At 44.1% G+C, this 11,929-nt stretch overlaps 1 pseudogene across 1 annotated transcript in view; it reads left to right on the top strand.

Annotated features, from left to right (window-relative positions):
• Positions 1 to 1,849: 1,849 nt before the first annotated feature.
• The window catches only part of LOC144149391 (pepsin A-like), a 61,191-nt pseudogene continuing 51,111 nt past the window's right edge, over positions 1,850 to 11,929 (top strand). Inside the window, exons 1-3 of the transcript XR_013318294.1 lie at positions 1,850 to 2,131; positions 3,443 to 3,533; positions 5,040 to 5,160. The product of XR_013318294.1 is annotated as a pepsin A-like (transcript). The remainder of the gene's footprint in view (positions 2,132 to 3,442; positions 3,534 to 5,039; positions 5,161 to 11,929) is intronic.

Here is an 11,929-nt window from a genome sequence, read left to right on the forward strand (position 1 = left end):
TTGGGCTATATGAAACTCAAAATGGCTTTTGTTTCCTTTTCAACATCAAGGTTTATAGAAACTATCCCTTCCACTAATCGTTTTTGAAGTAGCCCTTCAATTTCTTGGGGGTAATATCAGAGTATAATAATAATAAAATTATTATAATAACAGATATTGCCTTGAGACCCCCCCCCCCCCCCGGGCCCGAGCTGTGCCCTAAGTAGAGCACTACCTGGGCCGCAATTTCTAGGCCTGGCCCGAACCTGCCCGATAGAGACACGGCCCGGGCCCGGCAAACTTCTAAAATTTTTTTCTTCTTCTAAACTTCTAAAAGGCTTTCTAACCGCAATCGCCTTTTATCATATCTTTCAACAGCGCCGTAATGAATTTACACTTCGCTTCTTTTTGTTCTCACTTAACCTGAAAGATCAACAAAAATCTTTTTGTTGTCAACAATTTGTAATTTGCGGCACAGGATTGCCGGGCCTCACGGATGCCCAGGGCGGCTCGGGCTGGCACGGCCCGAAAATTTTGATTCAAGCGCGAGCCCGGCCCGGGCCCGAGGAAATGCGTGCTACCCGGCCCGAGCCTGCCCCGTCAGACTACGTCAGACCAACGTTACTAGAATATTCTAGTAACGTTGCGTCAGACTACCTAGCTACGCCACCGCCCCCATCTGTTTCAGGGCTGTGCCCTTGTGGTGTGCTGTTTTGTCGTGTGCTGTTTCGACGCCGTGCTAATTTGTCGCGTGCGCTTTTGTCGCTGTGCTATTTCGTCGCTGTGCTTTTCTGTCGTGTGCGCTTTTGACCCTGTGCCCTTCTGACGCTGTGCTGTTCTGTCGCGTGCTGTTTTGTCGCGTGATCTTTTGACGCCGTGCTGTTATGGCGGGGCTCTTCTGTCGCGTGCCCTTTCGTCGCGTGCTGTTCTGTCGGTATACCCACTGGTTAGAGTTATAAATAAGAATGGATAATTTTTTTTTCGTTTCCCGGCATTCAACCATACATACAAGTTCTAATTGAACAAATTGCTACGTGTACAACCTAAACTATCAATTAAAATTGAGCGCGAAAAGCTTAGCCCTAAATCACACAAGGAACTTAAAACGCACGCGCAGGCAAAAACGAGGGCATTCATGTATCATCTGACACTTGTCCTTATGCTAGGAGCGAAGTACAGTACCCAACTCGTGGACATCAGTCCAAATAACATGCAACATTTTCAAACGAATCTTTTATTGGTTGTGAAATCTCTTGCTAAATGGGCTAATAAATTTACTCCCTTTTTCTCACAAAAAAAAAAACGTTATAACCAATGCAAAGAGTTTGCGAAACTCTGCTTATTCCCATGACACTGTCAAGCGTCGTTATACCCGCGTTTTATATTTTACATACATTGCCCACATGCGTGAGCAAATATACGGTTAAGTTTCCTGTATCACTCTTGTAACATATGTTAAAAGCATCACCTCCCCGTACATTTCCCCTTCATTCAGCATATATAATATTACTCTTTTTACCCGACTGGTTGCATTAAAAAGTGTCAGCTATTTTTTTTTCTATTTCGTTAGACGCTGCTGCAAAAATACACCCTAACCTGGGTTTTAACACTAATCTTCAAGATAATAAGCCGTGCACTCGTACCTCTCCTTCTGCCCAAGATGACCAACACGCAACTGAGGCTTTAACTCACGCAGACCCTAAGGGGGGAGATAAGGCGCCTGTAGCAACTGAGATGCTACACGCAGCGACTCCACTCAAAAAAGAGAAACGTATCGTTAGGCTCAGCAGACATGTTTTGTTTGTGCGCCTCTAAGCGTCTTTGGTTCCCGTGTTGACAAGCGTTACTTTCGGACGTTTCAGCACGTCCTTTTGCCAAAGCCAGCAGCCTAGCAGCCTTTTTCGGCAGCTTAGCTCTCCGGAGGCGGCGCCTCACACACTCCGGCTACTAAGTCTTGTGCGGGTTTCTCCATCTCGTTCAAGACCTACGAGGTCAGTGTACAACAGTGTAGTGCTGATCCACCTGGCCCTATTCCACAAGGCGGTTTAAGCCACTGCAAGAACTGCGACACGTGAATTACAATGTCGCCCCCGACGCTTTTCCTCGCCTCACTTGGAGTTTTCCTTCACGGCGGTTTCTTGGGTGAAAGCAGGTATTTAAAAAATTCTTAAGGGAATTTTCCTAATGCGTGCGGTCTGTTTACCAGTGTGTCAGGGACGAATTTCCTTCAATGCTTAATGCTCACATGTGCGCTTGTCCAGCATTTTCACAGCGTAGTTGGTATTCTATCACAAGGCTGTTATGTACGTCTTCTCGAAGGAACAGTTTGCCAGCACATATACGTGTGTAACAAGTTCTGTCACATCAACCTTCTTTCCTGTAATACAATCATCCTTCTGACCTACTAGCTCCGGCGCACAGTCAAATTCCCTCCATTCGGCCCTTGTTTTTCGTCCATGCCTATGGGGCTAGTATATACGCTCTCTGGAAGGGACATTTCAACTCAGTGATCGAATGCTGTCAAGAATAAAACTTGAGCTCATTCCTGCGCTAAGTAAAAATAATAAAGCCACTCCACTTTCTGTGCCGTGATCTTAATGCGAAGATTTTTTTTTAACACTGAGCAGGTTTCCAAAGAAGTGCAAAATAAACACTTCGAGTTGAACAAAAAACTACAATGATGAGAATGTCTACTGATGTCTACTGACGTTTATCTACTGATAACGAGCTCCTTAAGCTACAGATACTCTACACAAAACGCCAAAGAATAAAACACGTTGAGAAGCGTTTTCTGTTTTCTTACACAGTATTACTCTGAGAACTCTCGGTGAGCTTGTATATGTGGCGTTTAAATGAAAACAAATTACCATAAACCAAATCTTAGTAACAAAAACTAGAACTGTGTGGGAAAATTTGCTGGGAAGAGTGGACTCAGCTACTAGTCGGTAGACGTGGCTGGAGATATTTGGGAGAGAGTTCCGTCCTGCATTGGACACAACCAGACTGATGACGATGATGACGACGACTACGGCGACGACGACGGAAACTGTGTTGTAAACCTATTACTATTCATATAGCTACAGTCACACTTCCGATAATTGTTCAAAAAGGCACCTGATAAACCGCAGTTGTCCGCACGTAAATTATCGCGCCATTGGGCGATCCTGTGTGTCTTAATAAATGCACCGTGCTGAATCCTGCGTATCTTCTTTTAAGAAACAACAATACCCCCTTTCTTATTATGATGTCTTGTATTTTTAAAACCAACCACTAGGCAAGACAGCTGCTAGCAAATTTCACGTCAAATGCAGTTTCGCAAACAAATGCAAATAAGCTTCACAAGACTAGACATGTGTGCCTTAATGTTCTCGCTACTAGCCATCGTTGCTTTGGGTTTTGAAAAGACCCGAGAAATTGCGTAACATTATTCAGAGCAGCTTCAACTTTTACTCCCGCATCTCAGCTTTGTATCGTGCCAAAGGCCTGGTGATCTGGACGCCGTGGAGGAACCCGCAAGGCAAAGTTTCGCCGTGCCACTCACCAACTATAAAAACGTATGCGACGATGTTTTCTATTTTGCTGCTTGTACATTTCGGCAACCCCCATTCTACTTTTTCTTCAAGGCTTTCAACTCCTAGCTGAACAGGGCTTGTTTTGTGCTCTCGCAATAATGTCGATAAGCCCTGTAATGTTCCCGCATTAATGTTCTCTAGCTTCCTCCTTTGCCCTGATATTTATTCCCGCCACCTTTCTCCCTCAACACCTTTATTTTTTTCCACTTATCATTTCTCATGCAAGAGCTCTTTAGCAACACAGAGTAGCAAGACATGAGAGGACCAAATTAATGCACACGAAATTAGCGGAGTTGATCTGTTGGAACGTCCAACGTACTGCGATTATATGCACCCTTCCGATGAATAAACAGTAATGCCTGACGTGTCCAGCTAGGGATGAGGGGATCGTTCTCCTTAAGCAAAGACCCAACAAAAAGTCTTTTTTTTTTACTCTGTAAACTGGACAAACGTTAAATTGTAAACGTAAACCTGTCGTCTCGCAGTCTGGCCCTTCAATTAACAGCTGGTCAACAGTGTCTCCCAAAGCTCAGGAAAAGTACGGGTGGAGAGGGGTGGTAGCGCTCGGTCGTGAGTGCATTCCAGAATTATATGTTGGATTCTACTAGCTGTGGACAAAATTTGCATGGAGCAGTGTACTGTGCGAGAAACAAGACCTTCATTCAAACGGGGTGTACGTACGTCCATGTTTGTAATTGTCGGAGAACCTCCAATGTGTTTTTTTTTCAGTGTTGTCTACCTTTCGTTGAGAACTAAATGCCGTGAAGAGTGCAAATTTGTGAGAATTGGGGGGCATGCCCAGTTGACGTTCAGTAGAAGTTTCGAAGGTGCTGTCTGCAGGCATGCGCTTTAAGTAAAATTGCTCATTCCACGTGGGTTGCAAGGCTCGCAAAATCTTCTGCCAGACCTAAAATACGGAACCATGAAAGCGAGCTTATTTTGCAGGAGATATGTGTCAAGTTTTGCCTGATTGTCCACCAAGGTATGAGGCTCGTGGGTTGGTTATGGGCTTTGGAAATTTTGTGGCACGCGCTCCAGAGGGCTCTGCGCCCATTTCCAATCTTCTCGCTGGAGTACACCTGCAGTACCTTTGGCAGACAGAATGACATGGGAACAGTAGAAAAAGCTTATGAAATTCGGGCTAATTTAGGATTAACGGAGTGAAAAACGTCAGCACTGAGGAAGCGCACACCGGAAATCATACAGTCATGTGTACATGCATTGCGAGAGTTTATCTGGCTGCGCTGTTCGCGTTGGCAGTGACACATAACCAAGTAACAGAAAATTGTAGTTGTGTGAAATCTATGTGCACTTAATTTGTGCAATGTTGGGATTATGTCACGGCATTGGTAATAATAACAGCTGTATATGCTCGCAGAAAGGATAGCCAGGAAGAATTGACAAAATAATGTAAACACGCTAGCAATTTTTATACGTGCAAATGTGGTTATGTTTGTGAGCATACTATTATAATATACGTTGTTACAGTTGCAGTACTACTCGTCCCTCAAGATCGGCTCTCCGTGGCAGACCTTCAACGTAGCCTTCGACACTGCATCTGCAACATGGGTTCCTTCTGAACACTGCGACGATGACGTAGAACTGTGCCGTAAGTTTTATACCACTATGCGCGGGAAGCCTTTTGCATAAGGCGCCCAGCATGTTCCCTTTTTGTAGGCAATAGCTTTAAATGTGACGGAATACTGTTTTTACGAGCATGGTTCCGCCCGAGCGTCCTGTAAAGGTAAGCCCACTTGACAGCGTTTGGGCTAAACAATAGGCCCATTAACAATCGTAATCGGTTCCCTCCGGTGGGCGGGCCAACCGGTGTATTCCTATGGCCCTGTATGTTCGAATCTAAAAATCAAATCAAGTCTTCATTTTATTTTTTACAAAAAAGGGGGCAGCTGTAAAAAGCCGCTGTTTTGGGCGGTCTGATGAAGAGTCTGTTTCGGTTTCTGACAGCAGCAATAACACTCGTGTACACAATAGGAGCATGGCTACGTACCATAAGAAAATGAAACAGAAATAGCACTCGCGAGACATCACGTGACACCATATTTCATCCTCCACAGCCTTAGAGTAACACATTATGAAACACAAATCAATCATAAAAGTTAAGTTGTTGTGACACACATTGGTACGTAGTACTTGAATAGTCACGGAAGATACGCACAGATACACACACTTATACACAACTTAATCTCTGTTTTTGTATAGGTTTAAAAGTAATTTAAGAAATAATCATGGCGTTTAAGACCCGCAATACCATGCGAAAGGCAAATACAAAAGAGATATAAAAACATCATACGGACTTTTACGGTTACAGTGCAAATTCACATTAAATAGTAAGCTACGTAGTACAGGATAGGTTATTTTCTCATGTGGACTTTTTTATTTGTTTCGTAAAGACGCCGGAAGTACAAGAAAAATTAATTGTTCCAGTAGTGTTATTAATTATTGCGACGCTCTGAACAAGAACGCATCCCTGTCGTGGTTGCTTCTTGCTTTGGGCGCGTGCTTTTTTATGCGCACAGGGTTGATTCAGGGTCCGCTGCAAAGGCCAACTCGTCGTTGTACGCAATTCGCAGTTGTTTTAGAGAATATACATGATCGGATCTGAGTATGCTATATTTTAAAAAGTGATTCTGTTCTTGAGTTCATTATAGGACGTTTATAAGTTATATAGATTCGAATATTTTTTCTGTGAAGTCTAATTAGACTGCTATAGCTTTGGGCCCCAGACTACCACCCCATAGCATAGTTTAGAATAAAACACAGTATTGTAAAGTCGCATTTTAAACCAAGTAGGCATAAGGTGTGAAATTTTGTGCGTGATTCCAACTGTTTTACATTCCAATTCAAATCATCTTGAACCCATCCACCTAAGCATTTTTTATGCTTGATCATACTGATTACAAATTCTTAAAATTTAACCGTAAGCGCCTTTCTGTTACTCTACTGATGAGGTGGAAGATAATGTGTGTGGTTTTATAAGCATTTAGGTGTAGTTGGTTTTGTGATAACCAGAGTGATAGCGAATTCAAGTGCCTGTTTCCTTTATCTTCAAGGTAGTCTATTCTGTTTTAGGTAAAATATACATTTGTATCGTCCGCGTACATCTTTAATTCCGGGGAATCTGGTAGGTACGTTCAGAAGGTCGTCCACATTGATGAAAAACAGCAATGGACCTAATTTTGAGCCCTGCGGGACGCCTTGTTGACGAGTTAAAGTCGTAGAAAAGCTGGATCCCATCTCCGAACTGTCGTCTACATTTCAAGTAGCTGTCGATCAAGTCAATCTCAATTCCAAGTGTCCCATACTTATGCCGTTTGCTGATTAGGAGTTTGTGATTTATAGAATCAAAGGACTTCCTGGTATTCAGAAATAGCACTAAAGTAAACTGTTCTTGTTCAGGTGTTCTCGGTTATTTGGTCTATTATACGCATGAGAGCTTTCTCAGTTGATTTTTGTGTCTGGAATCCGTACTGGCTATCCTCGAATAAAGAATGCTTGGAAAAGGAAGCTTCCAGCCTGCAAAGTAGTATTTCCTCGAATACTTTTAGAACTATGGGTAGTACTGATATTGGACGATAAAACGAAAAATATTCTTTGTTTCCCCCATTGAAAACTGCCGCTATACCGCCAAATATCACTTCCACCGGAAATATCCCAGTGGTAAGGGACAAATTTATCATACAGTCTAAACTTGATCTAACGAAACCCGATCTTACAAATTTCCCAATCTAACGAACCGATTCGGGGATTCCCCTCGCAGGTGACTATGCGGCCCAATGCTTTTATGAATTCTAACGAACGAAATAGATTCAGCGTCATTACCGATTTGACGAAGTATTTCGAGAAACTGACGTTTAAAAAGAAGCAATTTCGTATGTGTTTTGTCAGAATGCCCCCAAGATTATCGCGCCACGCAAAAAAAAAAGGATAAAGAAACAAGGCGTCTAGTTTTGTTTTTACCAAGCTCTACGAGATAAACTCAACAGTCACGGGGCCGCAGACCACGCCATCTCGGGCAGCACGCTTTCCACAAATTTGAAGGGAAGGATGCCGTCATTCATGCCACTTCGTTTTAAAGGGAACCTTCGTTAGATCTGGATTTAGCTATATAAGCTATGGCATCGTTATTTAGATCACTAACATGCTTAACAGGGCACGCACTGATCTCGTCTGCTCCTGAAGCCGTGTGGTTTTCACTTTCCTTATCGACGCATCTACACCAACATCATTGGTAGGACCAAGAAAATTTATTTGCTTACTTCTTTGATATTTGCTACCAGTTCACTGTTTTCTAATAATGTTTCAGCTGGGTAGGTGCCTGCTTTTATGAAGTGCTCCTTCAAAACATTTGGTAGGTCGGATTATTGATTGATTGATTGATTGATTGATTGATTGATTGATTGATTGATTGATTGATTGATTGATTGATTGATTGATTGATTGATTGATTGATTGATTGATTGATTGATTGATTGTAGGGTTTAACGCGCCGGCGAAACGCAGGCGATGAGGCGCGCCGTAGTGGAGGGCTGCGGATTAATTTTGACCACCTAGGGATCTTTACCGAGCGGCGAAATTTCATACACACGGGCATTTTTTGCTTTTCGCCTTCATCAGATAAGCGGCCGCCGCGGCCGGAAATCGAACCCGGGTCCGTTTGCTAGGTCGGTGCATTGCCAAAGGCCGCCATTCACTGCTGTCACCTGTGGGATTTGCCTAACTGGTTTTACGTGTGTGATTCGACTGATAACGTCCCAAACCTCTTTCGTATAGTTTCGAATGGCCTGGTACACGCGCGCGTGCAATTAGAGTTTAGCTACTTTTAAGGTTTTGTTCAAGGCGTTTTGGTATTTTTTTAATTTGGATAAGAGGTTCGGGGCTCTGTGTGCACGAATTCACTATACATTGTATGTTTTTCCTAATTTCTTGGCACAAATTCGCGTCAATCAATAGCTTGAGTACTTTTTTATTTTCTGCATATATGCCTCACAGGTGAAACGCCAGGTCATAGAATTCACGAATACAGTAATACGTCGTTAACTAGAATTAGTAAAAACCGGGAAATATTTCGAGATAAGCGGATTTTCGAGACAAGGAAAGTTGCATGAATTGCCATGAAGTATCGAGTTATTTGCAAAAAAAAAAAGGGGGGGGGGTTACTACTCACCAGCTTTTCAACTGCAGCTTCTAATCTTGCTTTTCATAATGGTTTGAAAGAGAAAATGCATACAAGAGACGTTCACCGGCTGGGTTTTGTGGCACCGCAATTTTATTTAGAAAAGAACTGCGTAATGCTGGTCTGCTTTGTGGTCGCACTCGCGCCTATTAAGGAGTCCTCTAGCTGCTTGATTCATTGCAGGATGCGATCTTCCCCGCCGCTGCAATCAACCACATTTCGCAGCAAGCGCAGCAAATTCTTCGTTTCGGCAGATGTTGACATCTCTCAAGAAGGTTCGTCGTTGTCGCCCCCGTCTTCGCCGCCCTCTGCTTTTGTGGCCACTTCAAAGATTTCGGCATCCGTTAGTTCTCCTGTCACGGGCGCATCCTGCTGTACCTCTGCGCATGTCGCTACCATCCCATGACGAGCCACAAGGTTGCTTGGCGAAGTTGATATGCCTTTAGGCTCCCACTTCACTTTTGGAGAAAACATCGGCTATGTCGTAGGAGTGGCTAAACGAGAAAAAAATCTAGGGAATTAGGCGCGGCAGTATCGCGCGAATCTTGTGAAACTGACCGCGGCGGCGAAATTTTCGTTCCACTCTCAGTCAATATTTCGAAATATCCGCAGCTTGGCCGAAAAATAGTTCGAAATAAAGGGCAACAAACACGTCGGACGTATAGGAAACGGTTCGGTGCGGCGGAAAATTTCGACTAGCCGATTTTTCGAGATATGCGAGTTCGAGTTAACGAGGTATTATTGTATGTAGAAGAAATTTGTTTTATGCTTCATTGGGGTCTTTTGCGAAACGATATCTGCCCAGTCAACGGCTTCAGCAAACTCCCTGAACTGATTGAGTCTGTCACCTTGTATATGCCGGTGCAGAACGCTAGTGTTTTGTTGTGTTCAGTAGGCACTTGAAGTGGCGAAGGAGAAGATGGGAAGATGATCGCTAATGTCGGGTGATTTTATGCCGAAAGTACTATCGTTCTTTTTTACCTTAAATACGCATATGCCCAGAAGTGGTTGACAGTTTGCTGTGAACCTGGTTGCCATGCTAGTGTAATTAGCTCGAGAATAAATTGTTAAATTCTCAAGGTCAGACCTCACAGGAGCTCGTGACAATGTTAATCTAACACATTGTGATAAAATCATTGTTATTGAAAGAACTAGATATAAGTAACTGGTCTCCAGACGGTGGTTTGTAGACTACGAGATTTTGGTGTTTGTTATGCGGAGTGTGAAGCACTCACTGTTGCTGTTCATTGCAGGAAATTCTCCAACAATGTCGTAATTTATGGAATTTTTTATGTAAACTGCTGCGCCTCGGCCTCGTTTTCTTTTCGCGACACAGGAGCTGAAACTGATACCAAGGCAATAGTTTGATGGATCCGCCACGGTGGCTCAGTGGCTATGGCGTGTGTTGCTGAGCATGAGGACGCGGGTTCGATTCCCGGCAGCGGTGGCCACTTTTCTGATGAAGGCTAAAAGCAAAAACGCCCGTGTGTACGAGATTTCGGCACACGGTAATGACCCCCCCGGTGGTCAAAATTAATCCAGAGCCCTCAACTACGGCGCGCCTGATCACCTGCGTTGCGTTGGCCTGTTAAACCCTAAAATCAATCAATCGATACGTCATTGATGGCTCACCAGGTTTCTGTGAATAGGATAAGGTCGAATTTGACACTTAGCATTTGAAGTAATCTGGTTACTGTGCCTTGTTTGTTTTTTCTGCTTCTGCAATTTATGTGAAGGAGCGATAGGCTGTTTCCTGAAGGAAACCTTGTTTTGAAGGTCGAAACACTGTGATACGGGACATCGTATTGACAGTACGTCACCTTAACAATGAGCAAGTGATTTACAAGATTCAAAGGCCACTAGGCAGAGCTCAGGGCCAACACTGAATGATTTTTTTCAACGCCAGCAGGTGCAGCAATGCGGATAGCTGGCGATTTTTTTTTTGCGCGGAAATATTTTGCAGTGAGTCGTCCAAACAAATTTCCATTGTGCCTCTTTCTTTTTCTGTACTGCAAAGCCAGGTAGCCTGTTTTTGTGTTGCGAAAGATACTTGTCCACGGACACTGGTTTGCCAGGCTGAAAACCGAGAGATGTGCTGCTCACCTTCTTTTTCCCCGATTGTGCTGGAACAGCATTGCACTTGGTTTTGCGTACGAAGCGAACAGCGATGATCCGCACCCCTTCTTTAGCTGTTGGCACTCATTGACAGGTGTCAACGTCATCCTCCTGAATTCTTGCTCCAATTACTTCCCCGAGCTGTTTGATCATTTCTGCCGAATCACTCTCATCACGGATGGCCTTGATTTCCAGGTTGTTCATACGCTGGTACTGCTCCAGTTCGTTGACAATCGGGGATAGTCTGGCGTTTCCAGCATCCAGGGAGACGTTCCAGTCTGTCAGCTTCTTACGTTCCTTGCGCAACGCGGCTATCTCCGCCGTTAGAATTTTAACCCCGTCACAAGCACTTTAGCAGAGGTCTATGCTCTCTTTCAAGTCCCGTATACAGTTCAGCTCTCATGCCCCGCTTGAAGCTAACGAGCTGCTTTTTCAATAGGTCTTTCAAGTTTTTCACTTCTGTCCCATCTTTCGCTTATTTGCCATTTTGACACTTCATGCACAGAATAAACATCAGCTGTGGTGAGCATAATTATGACGGGCATATCAGCAGAAAATTATGGCGTGCATATCGATTGCAAGGCGAGTGGTGCACTGCTGCTGAACTGACGGGTACCGTCTTCGTAGCCGAGTGTTTATCCCTTGCGAAGTTGTTCGGTCACTGGCCCGGAGTTTACGGAAAGATTCCCGAGCAAGCGTGCCTGCCCGCGGTTACCGTTCGTAATGCTTGATTGTTCGAGTTATTTATGGAGTTTAACGCGCCGGCACTACACACGCGATGAGGCGAGGCGTAGTCGAGGGCTCCGGATTAATTTTCACCACCTGAGGATCCTTAACGTGCTCCGAAATCTGGTTCGTAATGCGCCTCCCTAATATAATCGAGAAGGGGCAAACAGGCTGTTTAGAAGGAGTGGTGCAACAGCTGCCGCCGTGTCTGAATTTAGAGCAACACATGTCCATCATTGTGCACATATTTTTTTTGTTTGGTAGCGTAGGTCTACGTTAAGATATATCGAACTGCAACTGCGGCTCTGCAGGCAAATGACACTTGAAGGCCCAACCACATGGA

The sequence above is a fragment of the Haemaphysalis longicornis genome, unplaced genomic scaffold, assembly GCF_048455015.1.
Source record: "Haemaphysalis longicornis isolate Haplotype H1 unplaced genomic scaffold, Haemaphysalis longicornis Haplotype H1 scaffold_8, whole genome shotgun sequence".
In the NCBI taxonomy this organism is placed as follows: Eukaryota; Metazoa; Arthropoda; class Arachnida; order Ixodida; family Ixodidae; genus Haemaphysalis; species Haemaphysalis longicornis.